The sequence below is a fragment of the Liolophura sinensis genome, chromosome 11 (assembly GCF_032854445.1).
Source record: "Liolophura sinensis isolate JHLJ2023 chromosome 11, CUHK_Ljap_v2, whole genome shotgun sequence".
NCBI lineage: Eukaryota > Metazoa > Mollusca > Polyplacophora > Chitonida > Chitonidae > Liolophura > Liolophura sinensis.
The window spans coordinates 3,260,371-3,279,624 of record NC_088305.1 but is presented as its reverse complement, the minus strand read 5'-3'; positions in this window follow the sequence as shown (position 1 = coordinate 3,279,624).

Genomic DNA, 19,254 nt, shown 5'->3' with positions numbered 1-19,254 from the left:
CGACAGGGAAGCGAAAGCTGCCCTATATAAACCTGTATCTCGGGTTAGAATCCCTTTTATACCGACGTGAAGTGTAATATTGTTAAATATATTCGTCGCCTTTGGCAGGGTGAATGGGACTTGCAGATCCACAAGAAACTGTATGCCATCCATCCTGCCATTGGTTACAATGACTGTACTTGTCAAATGTCTCGTAGAGATCAAGTAGTTTTAACGAGGTTTCGTATTGGGCATTCTCGTCTAACACACAATTTCATCTTAGATGGGAGCAGTGCTCCCGAGTGTGTTGGATGTGACGCTGAATATGGCATCAAACATATCTTGGTTGACTGAGTAGACTTTGCCCGTATTAGGCAAAGGTTCTACACGGTCACCTCTATATATGATTTATTTGACAGCATCGCTGGCGATGTTGTCATAAATTATTTGAAGGCCATTGGCCTATATCATAAAACATAAATTTTAATTGTCATAAATATCTATAAACAGTTATATACATATAGATTTATACATGTACTATAACCCTGGTTTTCGAGTTTTAACTTTTATTTCTTTTATGTACGATTTTATACATGTCTGTACTTTTTGTTTTACTTTTGATGTTCATATTATCATATCGAAAACCTTAACCGTCTCCTGTTTTCACCTTGTTCTCGCCACGATATTGTTGAAATATTGCCGATGTGGTTTTAAGCCATAATCATTCATTCATCATTCATTCATCCAACAAACCCTGCCTACGGCTGTTTTCAATCCATCTTATGTAGACAAATTTCATAAAAGTCCCAATAAGATCCCTTGGTTTGGTGTTCTTATAGGCGGCCATATTGTGGAAGCTAACATCAAACTAGAGGATATAGCTCCGGGTCAAAGGATGTATTAGGTGCTATCTGTTCCGGAATCAGTATAATGTGACTGGGTGGGGCGTCGTGTATGGTGTGTTCGGCATGATATTTTAGTGGCGATATGGACTCGCCCTGCCCGAAGATGACGCTGTACACGTACACAAACCTGGTGACTCCTTGTCACCATGTGACTGAAAAATTAAGTACGACGTTAGACGCCAAATATTCATACACTTCCCTAGAAAGATCCCAAACATCAGAAAAAGAAGGTTGCTGCCAGGCCTTCCCAAGTACGACGGGAGAGGAAGCTAGCATGACCTTGATTTGAACTCACACAATACTCTACCTGTCTAGGGCCGGCTACCCACCTTACCGCCCCAGTATGGGATGAATCTAACGGTGAAACGTTTGACAGAGATACATGCCGTTTGCGCTCTTCAGGGAAAGATAACTTATTTGAATCGCTCCACATCAATGTCAATTATTCAGTTACTTCCCTTTGGTTACGAAATTTCAAGTCGTTCGAACATATTCAATTAAATTGTATGATGTAAAGACAAAAATGGTTTACATAAAAACTAATATTGAGGACATGTGAACATTTCAGAAAACTTGTAATCGAATATAAAATTTACAATGACTCTTATAGTTCCAATTTAAAGAGGAGGGTTTCCTCGGTGAACGAGGGGGTTAGCACGCCAGCGTGCACAGTGACCCAGGAGCCTCTCACCAGTGCTGTCGTTTCTCATGCTGGCTTTCTTTACGGCCGTGCGTAGGAAGGTCTACAACGCTATCTGTCGATAAATGATATATTCGTGAGCGCGAGCATTAATCAAATGAAAAAATAAAGATTTTATCCCAGATATTTTGGCCAAAAAAAAATCTGTGCAAAACCTAATGGAATTTTCCCCATTCCGCAAAATATCAACATCGTTGCCGCACGTTGCTGTTCAAAATAAGTAAAACAAAAAGTTGCCAAAATTTAAACAGCGTGTCGCATTATGAGTGAAAAATTTAGAATCGTTTAAACATCATAATTAGTAAAGTTTCGAGTCTGCTGTTTACTGAAATGCCAATATTTAAATACATAGTCATCAACTAAAGCTGAAGTAATTAAAAGAGTAGTATTCCTGAAATGTGCGAGAAGTACTTTAAAAACTTCTTCACCGCTTATCTTGTTTTCTCTAGTGTCGAATTAGTGGAATGTTATCTCTGGTGTACACGTACTGTGACGAAGTGTACTATTATTTTTGGTGTCCTCGTACTGTGACGAGGTGAAATGTTACGTCCTGCATACCGTAACAAGGGGGAGTGTTATGGTTGGTGTCATCATAATGTGACTGGGTGGAATGTTATGTCTGCGCGCTGTGACTGGGTGGAATGTTATTTGTGGTGTCTGCACGCTGTGACTGAGTGGAATGTTATATGTGATTTTTTCACGCTGTGACTGGGTGGAATGTTATATGTGATGTCTGCATACTGTGACTGGGTAGAATGTTATATGTGATGTCTGCACGCTGGGACTGGGTGGAATGTTATATGTGATGTCTGCATACTGTGACTGGGTGGAATGTTATATGTGGTGTCTTCACGCTGTGACTGAGTGGAATGTTATATGTGATTTTTTCACGCTGTGACTGGGTGGAATGTTATATGTGATGTCTGCACGCTGTGACTGGGTAGAATGTTATATGTGATGTCTGCACGCTGTGACTGAGTGGAATGTTATATGTGATGTCTTCACGCTGTGACTGGGTAGAATGTTATATGTGATTTCTTCACGCTGTGACTGGGTGGAATGTTATATGTGATGTCTGCATACTGTGACTGGATGGAATGTTATATGTGATGTCGGCACGCTGTGACTGAGTGGAGTGTTATATGTGATGTCTGCACGCTGTGACTGGATGGAATGTTATGTGTGATGTCTGCACGCTGTGACTGGATGGAATGTTATGTGTGATGTCTGCATGCTGTGACTGGGTAGAATGTTATATGTGATGTCTGCACGCTGTGACTGGGTGGAATGTGGTGTCTGCACGCTGTGACTGAGTGGAATGTTATGTGGTGTCTGCACGCTGTGACTGAGTGGAATGTTATATGTGATGTCTGCACGCTGTGACTGAGTGGAATGTTCTATGTGATGTCTGCAAGCTGTGACTGGGTGGAATGTGGTGTCTGCACGCTGTGACTGAGTGGAATGTTATATGTGATATCTTCACGTTGTGACTGGGTAGAATGTTATATGTGGTGTGTGCACGCTGTGACTGAGTGGAATGTTATATGTGATGTCTTCACGATGTGAGGGGGGGAATGTTATATGTGATGTTTTCACGCTGTGACTCGGTAGAATGTTATATGTGGTGTCTGCACGCTGTGACTGAGTGGAATGTTATATGTGATGTCTGCACGCTGTGACTGAGTGGAATGTTATGTGATGTCTTCACGCTGTGACTGGGTGGAATGTTATATGTGGTGTCTGCACGCTGTGACTGAGTGGAATGTTATGTGATGTCTTCACGCTGTGACTGGATGGAATGTTATGTGTGATGTCTGCATGCTGTGACTGGGTAGAATGTTATATGTGATGTCTGCACGCTGTGACTGGGTGGAATGTGTCTGCACGCTGTGACTGAGTGGAATGTTATGTGGTGTCTGCACGCTGTGACTGAGTGGAATGTTATATGTGATGTCTGCACGCTGTGACTGAGTGGAATGTTCTATGTGATGTCTGCAAGCTGTGACTGGGTGGAATGTGGTGTCTGCACGCTGTGACTGAGTGGAATGTTATATGTGATATCTTCACGTTGTGACTGGGTAGAATGTTATATGTGGTGTGTGCACGCTGTGACTGAGTGGAATGTTATATGTGATGTCTTCACGATGTGAGGGGGGGAATGTTATATGTGATGTTTTCACGCTGTGACTCGGTAGAATGTTATATGTGGTGTCTGCACGCTGTGACTGAGTGGAATGTTATATGTGATGTCTGCACGCTGTGACTGAGTGGAATGTTATATGTGATGTCTTCACGCTGTGACTGGGTGGAATGTTATATGTGGTGTCTGCACGCTGTGACTGAGTGGAATGTTATGTGATGTCTTCACGCTGTGACTGGGTGGAATGTTATATGTGATGTCTGCACGCTGTGACTGGGTGGAATGTTATATGTGATGTCTGCACGCTGGGACTGGGTGGAATGTTATATGTGATGTCTGCACGCTGTGACTGGGTAGAATGTTATATGTGATGTCTGCACGCTGTGACTGAGTGGAATGTTATATGTGATGTCTTCACGCTGTGACTGGGTAGAATGTTATATGTGATTTCTTCACGCTGTGACTGGGTGGAATGTTATATGTGATGTCTGCATACTGTGACTGGATGGAATGTTATATGTGATGTCGGCACGCTGTGACTGAGTGGAGTGTTATATGTGATGTCTGCACGCTGTGACTGGATGGAATGTTATGTGTGATGTCTGCATGCTGTGACTGGGTAGAATGTTATATGTGATGTCTGCACGCTGTGACTGGGTGGAATGTGGTGTCTGCACGCTGTGACTGAGTGGAATGTTATGTGGTGTCTGCACGCTGTGACTGAGTGGAATGTTATATGTGATGTCTGCACGCTGTGACTGAGTGGAATGTTCTATGTGATGTCTGCAAGCTGTGACTGGGTGGAATGTGGTGTCTGCACGCTGTGACTGAGTGGAATGTTATATGTGATATCTTCACGTTGTGACTGGGTAGAATGTTATATGTGGTGTGTGCACGCTGTGACTGAGTGGAATGTTATATGTGATGTCTTCACGATGTGAGGGGGGGAATGTTATATGTGATGTTTTCACGCTGTGACTCGGTAGAATGTTATATGTGGTGTCTGCACGCTGTGACTGAGTGGAATGTTATGTGATGTCTTCACGCTGTGACTGGGTGGAATGTTATATGTGATGTCTGCACGTTGTGACTGAGTGGAATGTTATATGTTATGTCTGCACGCTGTGACTGGGTGGAATGTTATATGTGATGTCGGCACGCTGTGACTGAGTGGAGTGTTATATGTGATGTCTGCACGCTGTGACTGGATGGAATGTTATGTTATGTCGGCACTCTGTGACTGAGTGGAATGTCATATGTGATGTCTGCATACTGTGACTGGGTAGAATGTTATATGTAATGTCGGCACGCTGTGCCTGGGTGAAATGTTATGTGATGTCTGCATACTGTGACTGGGTGGAATGTTATGTGATGTCTGCATACTGTGACTGAGTGGAATGTTATATGTGATGTCTGCACGCTATGACTGGGTACAATGTTATATGTGATGTCTGCATGCTGTGACTGAGTGGAGTGTTATGTGATGTCTGCACGCTGTGACTGAGTGGAATGTTATATGTGATGTCTTCACGCTGTGACTGGGTGGAATGTTATATGTGGTGTCTGCATGCTGTGACTGAGTGGAGTGTTATGTGATGTCTGCACGCTGTGACTGAGTGGAATGTTATATGTGATGTCTTCACGCTGTGACTGGGTGGAATGTTATATGTGGTGTGTGCACGCTGTGACTGGGTGGAATGTTATATGTGATGTCTTCACGCTGTGACTGGGTGGAATGTTATATGTGATGTCTTCACGCTGTGACTGGGTAGAATGTTATGTGATGTCTTCATGCTGTGACTGGGTAGAATGTTACATGTGATGTCTTCATGCTGTGACTGGGTGGAATGTTATATGATGTCTTCACGCTGTGACTGGGTAGAATGTTATATGTGATGTCTGCATGCTGTGACTGAGTGGAGTGTTATGTGATGTCTTCACGCTGTGACTGGGTAGAATGTTATATGTGATGTCTTCATGCTGTGACTGGGTAGAATGTTATGTGATGTCTTCATGCTGTGACTGGGTGGAATGTTATATGTGATGTCTTCACGCTGTGACTGGGTGGAGTGTTATATGTGATGTCTGCACGCTGTGACTGAGTGGAATGTTATATGTGATGTCTTCACGCTGTGACTGGGTGGAATGTTATATGTGATGTGTGCTCGCTGTGACTGAGTGGAATGTTATGTGATGTCTTCACGCTGTGACTGGGTGGAATGTTATATGTGATATCTGCACGTTGTGACTGAGTGGAATGTTATATGTGATGTCTGCACGTTGTGACTGAGTGGAATGTTATATGTGATATCTGTACGTTGTGACTGAGTGGAATGTTATATGTGATATCTGCACGTTGTGACTGAGTGGAATGTTATATGTTATGTCTGCACGCTGTGACTGGGTGGAATGTTATATGTGATATCTGCACGTTGTGACTGAGTGGAATGTTATATGTGATATTTGCACGTTGTGACTGAGTGGAATGTTATATGTGATATCTGCACGTTGTGACTGAGTGGAATGTTATATGTTATGTCTGCACGCTGTGACTGAGTGGAATGTTATATGTGATATCTGCACGTTGTGACTGAGTGGAATGTTATATGTGATATCTGCACGTTGTGACTGAGTGGAATGTTATATGTTATGTCTGCACGCTGTGACTGGGTGGAATGTTACATGTGATGTCTGCATGCTGTGACTGAGTGGAATGTTATATGTGATGTCTGCACGCTGTGACTGGGTAGAATGTTATATATGATGTCTGCATGCTGTGACTGAGTGGAGTGTTATGTGATATCGGAACGCTGTGACTGGGTAGAATGTTATATGTGATGTCTGCACACTGTGACTGAGTGGAATGTTATATGTTATGTCTGCACGCTGTGACTGGGTGGAATGTTATATGTGATGTCTTCACGCTGTGACTGGGTAGAATGTTATGTGATGTCTTCATGCTGTGACTGGGTGGAATGTTATATGTGATGTCTTCACGCTATGACTGGGTAGAATGTTATATGTGATGTCTGCACGCTGTGACTGAGTGGAATATTATGTGGTGTCTGCACGCTATGACTGAGTGCAATGTTATATTTTAATTTTTTAATTTAATTCTTTATTTGTTTACTGAGGATATCCCACAACCCATGGGTCACTAGGGTGTCTCCTCAAACTTATATACATCATACATTTATATAATCAAAACTTGATAGTGAAAAATAACATATTTACAATAGACATAGGCGTCCAATACTGCACACACTCATATACTTTATTAAGTACCGAATATATAACAGATTTAAGAATGGGTTTCAGTCTTAGCACTTTGTACCTTAAAAGGAGCTTGTTTGAACTACTTGGTGAGTACAATGGATAAATCTTCGAGTATCTTGAATGAATTTGTGCACAGAACAGAATATGGTTTTATTGTCTTCAAGAGATAGGTCATTTCATCCAAAAAGTAAAATATTTGAGATGTTTTGAGCAATGCGGAAGGAAAATAGATAAGTGAGCATTTGGAGAAATCGTTTTAGTAAACCTGTCGAACATGTGCTTCCTTTGAGCGGCATATGCGGGACATTCAATAGGAAAATGAGAATTTTCACATTTGTAATTACATTTATGACAAGACTGGTCACCTGAAAGGCCATTGGTAAATAAGTCTGCGTGAAGAGCGCTCAGTCCCATCCGCATCCTACAATGCAGTATCTAGGAAAATGTTACAAAAGAATCGTACAGTACGGAAATAGTAATGCTGTCAACAAAACTTGGTTTGAGATAGGATTTAAGCTTTTCTAGAGAGTCGTGACGAAAGTGGAGAGGTATTGAATTCCAATCTTTAATTGTTTGGGGAATAAATGACGACATGTACAACTGGATACGACCTTTGGGAAGACGGATGTTGTGCTTATTTCGTAGATTGTATGTACTGGCGACAGCTTCATTTCCGCATGGTAGTAACTTTTTCAAATAAGGAGGCGATAGCCCATTTATAATTTTATGGAAGAGAAGAATTCTGTGGGATCTACGTCTCACATAAAGCGGTTCCCATCTTAGTTCATTTAATAATTTACTATACGATGTCCGACGTAAGCCCCCAGAACAGAGAAGAGCAGCTCTTCGCTGAATTGTTTCAAGTTTTTGAGACAACACTATACCGCAATTGTCAAACAGGATGTCACCATATTCGATGGTAGATCTTATTTGACTGAAGTATAGAGTTTTCAAACATTTTCGGGTAAGGCATTTCTTACATCGGTTGAGAATACTCAGTTTTTTGTTACATTTATTAACTAAGTTTCTAATGTGTTCGTCCCATTTCCCATTGTGTTGTAAAAAGATCCCAAGGTGTTTGTGGGACTGAACGCTCTTCACCTCCGTGCCATTAAGATACAGTTTGGGATAGGAAGGATTTCCCTTTAATGATACAAGGAAATAAACTGTCTTAAGAGCATTGAATGTGACACACCATTGATTTGCTCACAATGCTAACTTGTTAAGGTCACGATTCAGTCTTGTTTCTGAGACTGGTAGTTCTTTAATTTCTTCTAACAAGGATGTGTCGTCAGCAAATATATTTGTCAGATTCAATATTAGTATTTATATCATTTATGAAGATAAGAAACAACAAAGGACCAAGTACAGAGCCCTGGGGAACTCCTGAGTACGTAGGATTCGAGCTAGATTCTTTACCGTTGAGGCAAACAATACCCATCTGCCTCAACTTAAACAGTAAACCTGTGTGCCAAACCTTGTCAAAGGCTTTGCTCACATCCAAGAATACCAAACACATATCATTACCGTTGTCTAAACCTTTATAAATATTATGGACGATTTTAGTTAGTTGACAGATAGTTGAATCACCACTTTTGAATCCTGCATTGTGAGGAATAAGAATATTGTTTATCGTAAGATATTGATATAAATGTTTATAGATGACTTTTTCAAATACTTTGGATATCGATGGTTGAAGACATACTGGTCTGTAGTTAGAAATACAATGTCGATCACCTTTTTTAAATACTGGGCAAACGCGGCACCTTTTCCACGCGGACGGAAAAACGCCGTTTTGTAATGAAGAGTTAAATAGTTTAGTAAGCGAGGGTACTATACTTCCTGCTGCACTCTGCAACATAAAATTACTGATTCCATCCGGACCTGATGCCTTCCTTGTATTTAACGAACTGAGACACTGGCCAACTTCCTTTTCGGTTATTTGTATACTGTTTAAACGAGTTGTAGTAACGAAGGAGAAGTCCGGCAAGTCGGGGACAGGAGATGGAAGGTCAGAATGTGATGCAAAGAATGCACAGAAAGCATTGGCCTTATCAATATCACTGGACACATTTTTACCATTTACAAGTAGTGGTGGTATTGGAGGTTTTGCTTTAGAACCCAACAGTGATTTCATTGAAGACCAGTAAGTCTTGGTATCTAGATTTGGGTCAGATAGTTTGGTCTTTAGACGTGTAGCATAGCGACGAATTGCCTCTCTTTTGGTTGTGTTGGCCTCCCTTCTGGCTATATAGAAGCGAAATTTATCTTTTTCATTTTTAGATCTTTTATACTTTTTAAAGCATCTATTTCGAATTCGTAACTTATATCGCACATCATTGGTCACCCAGGGCTTGTTGCGGGGTCTCACGGTAATTTCTTTATTTGGGATAGCTTCCTTACAGCATGACAGAAAAAGATTTGACCATGCATACACTTTGTCATTTATATCAGTGAAAACGTCACATATATCCCAGGGTGAGACAGACAGTAAGTTACGTAGACGGTCTATATCAGCACATTTAAGGTCCCATACATGTCTTTTAAAACATTTAGGGTTATCATTGCACAGAACATTCAGTTTACAATAGATCGTGCAGTGGTCAAGATTAGCCATGGGACAAGCCACTCCGTAATCTATTACATATCTCATATTGTCAGTGATTATTAGATCTAATAAATAAGCACTATCTTCCGTATATCTTGTCGGCTCATTCAGTATTTGAAATAAATTTTTTCCAGCCAAAAGGTCGAAAAGTTTCATTTTTAATTCACTGTTATCATGGTATTTATTCCAGGCAGTGCAGCGATCGTTAAAATCACCAAATATTAGTAAAGCATGTGGGTTTTCTAATATAACAGAAGTGAGAGTAGAATCAAAGTTATCAATAAAAAGATCCCGTGATTCCGTTGATTGGTTAGGAGGGCGGTAACATACAGCAACTAATACACTTCTATTGAACAATTCAATTGTAATCCATAGCATTTCATTTTCATTTTCAAGATCTAATCTGCGTGTGATATTCAATGATGACTTACAATAAATGTCAACACCCCCACCATGCCTATCTCTGTCTTTCCCCATAATGTAGTACCCTTCTATATTAACTCTTTCATCTGGTATGGCAGAACTAAGCCAAGTTTCTGTTACACAAATAATATCGTAATCATGTTCTTTTACAAGTACGGTCGAGACTTCGTCTAATTTAGAATATGATGACATTTGATCATCAGACTGAGCCAGAAGGCTCCTAGCATTAAAATGACAACATCTAGTTGTAGTCATGTAGTTTTCGGTAAGATCACGTGTGATTATATGTGATGTCTGCACGCTGTGACTGGATGGAATGTTACATGTGATGTCTGCACGCTGTGACTGAGTGGAATGTTATATGTGATGTCTGCACGCTGTGACTGAGTGGAATGTTATATGTGATGTCTGCACGCTGTGACTGGGTGGAATGTGGTGTCTGCACGCTGTGACTGGGTGGAATGTGGTGTCTGCACGCTGTGACTGGGTGGGATGTTTTCTTTGGTGTCTCCATACTGTGACTGGGTGGAATGTTATATGTGATGTCTGCATGCTGTCACTGGGTGGGATGTTATATGTGATGTCTGCACGCTGTGACTAGGTGGGATGTTTTCTTTGGTGTCTCCATACTGTGACTGGGTGGAATGTTATATGTGATGTCTGCATACTGTAACTGGGTGGAATGTTATATGTGGTGTCTGCACAATGTGACTGGGTGGAATGTTATATGTGATGTCTGCATGCTGTGACTGGGTGGAATGTTATATGTGATGTCTGCACGCTGTGACTGGGTGGAATGTTATATGTGATGGCATGCTGTGACTGAGTGGAATGTTATATGTGATGTCTGCATACTGTGACTGAGTGGAATGTTATATGTGATGTCTGCATGTTGTGACTGGGTGGAATGTTATATATGATGTCTGCATGCTGTGACTGAGTGGAGTGTTATGTGATGTCGGAACGCTGTGACTGGGTAGAATGTTATATGTGATGTCTGCACACTGTGACTGGGTGGAGTGTTATATGTGATGTCTGCATGCTGTGACTGAGTGGAATGTTATGTGATGTCTTCACGTTGTGACTGGGTAGAATGTTATATGTGATGTCTGCATGCTGTAACTGGGTGGAATGTTATATGTGATGTCTGCACAATGTGACTGGGTGGAATGTTATATGTGATGTCTGAATGCTGTGACTGGGTGGAATGTTAAATGTGATGTCTGCATGCTGTGACTGGGCGGAATGTTATATGTGATGTCTGCATGCTGTGACTGGGTGGAATGTTACATGTTATGTCTGCATGCTGTGACTGAGTGGAATGTTATATGTGATGTCTGCACGCTGTGACTGGGTAGAATGTTATATGTGATGTCTGCATGCTGTGACTGAGTGGAATGTTATATGTGATGTCTGCATGCTGTAATTGGGTGGAATGTTATATGTGATGTATGCACACTGTGACTGGGTGAAATGTTAAATGTGATGTCTGCATGTTGTGACTGAGTGGAATGTTATATGTTATGTCTGCATGCTGTGACTGAGTGGAATGTTATGTGATGTCTTCACGCTGTGACTGGGTAGAATGTTATGTAATGTCTTCACGCTGTGCCTGGGTAGAATGTTATATGTGATGTCTGCACGCTGTGACTGAGTGGAATGTTACATGTGATGTCTACGCGCTGTGACTGAGTGGAATGTTACATGGGATGTCTGCACGCTGTAACTGAGTGGAATGTTCAATGTGATGTCTGCATGCTGTGACTGGGCGGAATGTTATATGTGATGTCTGCATGCTGTGACTGGGTGGAATGTTACATGTGATGTCTGCATGCTGTAACTGGGTGGAGTGTTATATGTGATGTCTGCACGCTGTGACTGGGTGGAATGTTATATGTGATGTCTTCACGCTGTGACTGGGTAGAATGTTATATGTGATGTCTGCATGCTGTGACTGAGTGGAATGTTATGTGTGATGTCTGCATGCTGTAACTGGGTAGAATGTTATATGTGATGTCTGCACACTGTGACTGGGTGGAATGTTATATGTGATGTCTGCGTGCTGTGACTGGGTGGAATGTTATATGTGATGTCTACACACTGTGACTGAGTGGAATGTTAAATGTGATGTCTGCATACTGTGACTGAGTGGAATGTTATATGTGATGTCTGCATGTTGTGACTGAGTGGAATGTTATATGTGATGTCTGCATGCTGTGACTGAGTGGAATGTTATGTGATGTCTGCACGCTGTGACTGGGTAGAATGTTATATGTGATGTCTGCATACTGTGACTGGGTGGAATGTTATATTTGATGTCTGCACGCTGTGACTGAGTGGAATGTTATACGTGATGTCTGCATACTGTGACTGGGTGGGATGTTTTCTTTCGTGTCTCCATACTGTGACTGGGTGGAATGTTATATGTTATGTGTGCATACTGCGACTATGCCTGGTTATTACTTTACTTGATTGGTGTTTTACGCCGTACTCAAGAATATTTATTTCATTTATACGACGACGGCCGGCATTATAGTGGGTGGAAACCGGGAAGAGCCCGGTGGAAACCTAGGACCATCCGCAGGTTTGCTGTCAGACCTTCTCACGTACAGCCGGAGATGAAGCCAGCATGAGCTGGACTTGAACTCACAGCGACCGCATTGGTGAGAGGCTCCTGTGCCTACTGTGACTGAGTAGAATGTTGTATCTGGTATCTGCACACTGTAACTGGGTGGAATGTTATCCCATATGTCTGCATACTGTGACTGAGTGGGACGTTGTGCCTGGTGTCTTTATGGTGTGACTGAGTGGAATGTTATGTCTGGTGTTTGCATACTGTGACTGGGTGGAATGTTATGTTTGGTGTCTGCATACTAGGACTAGGTGGGATGTTATAACTGGTGTCTGCATACTGTGACTGGGTGCGATGTTATGTCTGGTGTCTGCATACTGTGACTGGGTGCGATGTTATTTCTGGTGTTTGCACACTGTGACTGGGTGGGTTGTTATGTCTGGTGTCTGAATAATATGACTGGGTGGGATGTTATGCCTGGTGGTGTATGCATACTGTTACTGGGTGGAATGTAATGTCTGGTGTCTGCATACTGTGACTGGGTGGGATGTTTTCTTTGCTGTCTCCATACTGTGACTGGGTGGGATGTTATGCCTGATGTCTACCCTGTCACAGTATGTAGTCATCAGACATAACATTCCACCTATTCACAGTATGCGAACACCAGGCATAACATTCCACCCAGTCACAGTATTCAGACACCAGACATAACATTCCACCCAGTCACAGTATGAAGACACCAGACATACCATTCCACCCAGCCACAGTAGGCAGACACCAGATATAACATCCCACCCAGTTATAGTGTGCAGATACCAGACATAACATCTCACCCAGTCACAGTATGTAGAATGTTATGCCTGGTGTCTTCATACTGTAACTGAGTAGAATATTATACCTGGTGTCTGCGTACTGTGACTGTTATGTCTGGAGTCTCCCCCCTCTCCCCCCGTGGGGTTTGTGGGGTGATAAGAACAGGACCTCGGCCCTCTAGGCAAGCTTGTCGTAAAAGACGACTAACCTAGAGCTCTCCTGTGTGAGCCCGGTGAACCGGGGAGCGACCTGTTTGCCGTGGGTTGCGACCCGTAATCTCCGACGACGGGATCCTGGTGGCTGCGGGTGGGTTGGTCTTGCGAGATCCTAACGCCCAACACGTCACTTTGGCCCTTACTTGGAGTGAGACGGGAGGTCGGATTGGCCCCGTCCGATCAATCGGCGTGGTCATGTCTTGCCTCTGCGTTGTCCCAGAATTTCTCCATAACACTATTCCTTAAAGAAAATGTTATTTCTGAAACTTCGTTTATGGGACTACGTTTTGAGGCGGTGGCTCATGGGTCAATCGAGTAGATTGAATTTAACCTTTGGTATAAATCAATCTGTTCGAGTATACCTCATACGGAATCCTTGGTGTCTTTCCTGCCGGGCATTCCCAGGTTCAGGCATCGCCCTTGTTAGCACTCCGTGGTGGGTGGGGGACATATGGGGTGAAATATAATATATATATATATATATATATATATATATATATATATATATATATATATATATATATGCCATGTCTTCCTCAAACCTTTCAATTAATGTCTCCAGTATAACTAACAGGCCTTCCTCTCAGCCGATTTCAAGTGCTGATGAGAAGAGAAAATTAGAAGTTTTGGCTGACTCAGTTGATAACGGACTGGACAGTTGGCCGGCTTTCATCGTTCTCTCAACAAAGAGTGAACAGAAGCCGGCCTCAAAAATTCATCCATTTGTACTTAAAGGGCCTTGCAGGTATCAGCGATACTTTAGAAAACGTCAAAAAAATTACGATCCGGAGACATTCTCATTGACTGTTTCCGGAAAGAACAATCCATCAATTTATTAGCTTTGAATAAAATAACTGATATTCCTGTGTATACATCCCCACATAATTCCCTGAACAGCTGTCAGGGAATTATACGTGACAGGGATCAGGATATCATTGATTTATCAGCAGACGAAATCTGCACAGAACTGAAATCGCAGGGTGTTACCAGAGTGAAACGTTTCACTATGAAGAAATCTGGTAACATCATTAAACTAAATATATATTTTCTAACCTTCAACAGTAAATCTATTTCGTTACATCTACATTGGCCCCTATAGGGTTAGTGTGGAGTTGTATATCCCTAACCCGATACGTTGTTTTAACTGTCAAAAGTTTGGTCATGGCAAAGGCCAATGCAAAAATAAACCTGTTTGTTTTCGGTGCGGCAGTGAAGGTCATGATAGTTTCGACTGTAGCAGCAGTGCTAAGTGCTGCAATTGCAATGGAGATCACATGGCCTCCTCTAGGGACTGCCCACTTTTTGTAAAAGAAAAACAAATAATCACTATAAAAACTAAAAACAATATATCGTATCAGGAGGCCCGCAAACGAGTCTCGCCTCGTATTACTTCACTGCAGACTTCATTTGCCAATGCGGTCAAGCGAGTAGCATCTGTTGCTACTCAAACCTCATTGACTTGGCCCATTGGAAACGACAAACCTAGTTCTCTACAACCTGCTGCTCAACCTGCCCGTAATTCCTGCTCAACCCAGACGACTACAGTAACTCAAAAAAAAAAAACACAGTAAATATTACAAAACAAACTGATAACCCTGAGGCTGATCAGAGGAAAACAAACCTACCAGAACTAAGTCTGAAAATAAATGTCGTAATGAAAATAATAAACCTAGTGGCCCCACAGAGCGTCCCTCTAAGGCCACTAGGGACCCTGTGCAAACTTTTAATAGGTTTGGATCGTTGGAGGGCGTTGGTCCTTCAACATCAGATCCGGAGGAGATGGATACATCACCTGCACCAGGGAGATCTAACAGCCGATCTCCAAGGAAGGGTCGTCCACGGTCCAAACATAAAGAGAAATCCCCCATATGCCTTCCTCCATAATGTCTTCTATAGACAAAATTATACAATGGAATTGTCAAGGTCTTCAGGCAAATTTTATTGAAATAACACAGCTAGTTCAATCTTTCAATCCAGTTGCCCTGTGTCTTCAGGAAACTCACCTGAAGACATCTGACAAAGATAAAATAACTCTCATTATATAGTACTTATTCAAATGAAGAAGAGCGAGCTGCAGGCGGCTCCTCGATATTCATATTCCACCGTCATGGAGGGAGGCGTGTATTATCCCGGTCCCTAAACCAGGTAAGGATCATACTGATCCAAATAATTACCGTCCCATAGCTCTTACCAGCTGTGTCTGTAAGACTATGGAACGGATGATTAATGATACTTGTTTGGTTTCTGGAAACCAACAAGTTACTTTCTAATATTCAATGCGGTTTCCATCAAGGCAGATCCACTATGGATCCACAATGGCTTCATCAATAACGAACATGTGGTGTCCATATTTTTTGACCTTGAAAAGGCCTACGACACCACATGGAAATATGGTATTTTAAAAGACCTCGCGGATATGGGTCTTAAAGGTCGCTTACCTATATTTATATCCCAATTTTTATCCGATCGTCAGTTTAAGGTACGGGTGGGGTCCACTCTTTCTGACTCTTATGAGCAGGAAATGGGTGTACCCCAGGGTAGCATTCTATCACCAACTCTGTTTAGCATAAAAATAAATAGCCTAGCAAAAACATTAACATCGGGCATAGAGGGTTCTTTATACGTGGATGATTTTCTTATATGCTACCGAGCTAAGAATATGAATAAAATCGAACGTCAGTTGCAGCTTTGTCTCAATAAGATCGAGAAATGGGCAAAACGGTTTTAGATTTTCAACGTCTAAAACCGTCGGTATGCATTTTTGTAATAAACGGAAACTTCATCTTGACCCTGAGCTTAATTTTTGTGGTAAACAGGTTAAAATTGTTGGAGAAACCAAATTTTTAGGTATAATATTTGACAGTAAACTATCTTTTATACCTCATATTAAAATACTTAAAGCTAAATGTACAAAGGCTCTCGATATAATTAAGGTCGTGTCTAGCACCGACTGGGGTGCTGACCGATCAGTTTTACTTAATTTATGTCGTTCTCTGGTGAGGTCTAAATTGGACTATGGATCCATCGTTTACGGTTCCGCTAAGAAACACAGTCGTGAACAGGGAAGCGAAAGCTGCCCTATATAAACCTGTATCTCGGGTTAAAATCCCTTATACTGACGTGAAGTCTAATATTCTTAAATACATTCGTCACCTTTAGCAGGGTGAATGGGACTTGCAGGTCCACAATAAACTGCATGCCATCCATCCTACCATTGGCTACAATGCCTATACTTTTCAAATGTCTCGCACAGACCAAGTAGTTTTAACGAGGTGTCGTATTGGGCATTCTCATCTGACACACAATTTCATCTCGGGTGGGAGCAGTGCTCCCCAAGTGTGTTGGATGTGATGCTGAATATGGCCTCACACATATCTTGGTTGACTGTGTAGACTTTGTCCTTGTTAGGCAAAGGTTCTACACGGTCAACTCTATACATGATTTATTTGACAGCATCGCTGGCGATGTTATCATAAAATATTTGAAGGCCTTTGGCCTTTATCATAAAATATGAGTTCTAATAGTCTTTAATATTTATATATAAAAAGTTATATACATGTAGTTTTCCAGATATGCTATTTTTTTAAATATGCTGGTTTTGGAGTTTTACCTGTTTTGGTTTTTTTCTGATCTGATTTTAAACATGTCTGCACTTTTTGTTCTATTTTTTTCGAAAACCTTAACCGTCTCATGTTTTCACCTTGCTCTCGCCACGATATGGTTGAAATATTGCCGATATGGCGTTAAGCCATAATCATTCATTCATTCATTTATTCAATCCATTATATGTAGACAAATATACTAAATGTCCTAACCAGATCCCTTCGTTGGATCTTCGTATACGGGACCATATCGTGGGCGCTAACATCAAGCTGGAGGACATAGCTCCGGTGTCTTTTCCGGAGTCTCCTCCATGGCTTATTCCACAACCTAAACTAATATTTGATCTACGTGAATACAATAAATGGAATATAAATCCTCTTATAATTCAGCAAGGTTTTGCTGAAATTAAAGCTAATTATATGGATTATAAATTTATATACACTGACGGGTCAAAGGATGGGGACAGGGTTGCGGCTGCGGCTGTCATGGAGCAGCGAGTCTCTTCCTTTCGTCTTCCATCCTCTTCTTCAATATTCTCTGCAGAGGCCAGAGCTATACTCCTGGCCTTATCATATGTTTGGCAATGATATACACTGACTCGTTGTCTTGCCTATTAGCAATACAGAATAACAAATTTAAAAATCCCTTGATCCTTCAAATTTTAGTTATACACAGGAAACTAATTAGAACAGGTAAAGATATTATATTCTGCTTGATACCAAGTCATTTTGGTATCCATGGAAACACAGTCGCAGACAGGGAGGCGAAAGGTGCCCTAAATAAACCTTAAATATTTATCAACGATAAAATTCCCTCATACTGACATGAGGTCCAATATTCTTAAGTATATTCGTTGTCTTTTGCAGGGTGAATGGGACTTGCAGGTCCATAATAAACTGCATGTTATTCACCCGGTCATTGTCTACAATAATTATACTTGCAAGTCTCGTAGAGGCCAAGTAGTCGTAACAAGGTGTCGTGTTGGGCAATCTCGTCTAACGCACAATTTCATACTAGATGGGAGCAGTGCTCCCGAGTGCGTTAGATGCGATGCCTAATATGGCATCAAACATATTTTGGTTGACTGTGTGGATTTTGCCCAAGTTCGGCAGAGATTCTACATAGTCTAGTTTATATATGATTTATTTGACAGCATCGCTGGCAATTATTTGAAGGCCATTGGCCTTTATCATGAGATATAAATATTAATCGATAGTTATATATACATTTCTGGATATATTATTTTTAAAATGAGGGTTTTCGAGTTTTACCTGTTTTGGTTATTCTAATCTGTTTTTAAACATGTAAAAACATTTGTTTCATTTTTGATGCTCTCACCACCATATCGGAAACCGCTACCGCCTCGTGTTTTCATCTTGCTCTCGCCACGATATGGCTGAAATATTACCGATGTGACGTTAAACCATAATCATTGATTTATTCATTCACCGCTTACTAGCAAAATAAATAAAAGCAAAACAATCGTCAATACCTAGCTATTAATTTGGGGACGTCATTCTGCCATGTCATAGCTATCCAGAGTGAGGTCAGGAAACCTATAGGAGCTCTCCCATGTCGATATTAAACAATGTGACAAGGAGAAAACACAAATAAAAACACCTGATATCCAATCAAAGAGTATTAGCTCTGTTCCGTGTTCAAAGGGCAGAGGTTTATTTTAGTTTGGTGCTCCATCAGGGCGATGTGCGTGGACACAAGAGTCGCGTTTTAGTGGTCCTGCATGGGTATAAGCATTCGTCCTCGCTGGCGAATTTAGGGAATTTCTCGAACATAGCAGGACTTTCTGATTGATAACAGACCACTTCATTCAGATTTGGGAAAGATATTTTCGTGATAAATCTGATTTTTTGAGGAAAAATAATGCAATATTATGACAATGTTTTTCTTCAAAGACTCTCCCTAGGCCGTTTTCTTACCAGCTTAGAGTGACCCGTTACTGCTGCCTCCTGCCCAACATGTACCCATTGTGACATAACCATTCTCAGTTCTCTGCTCATAA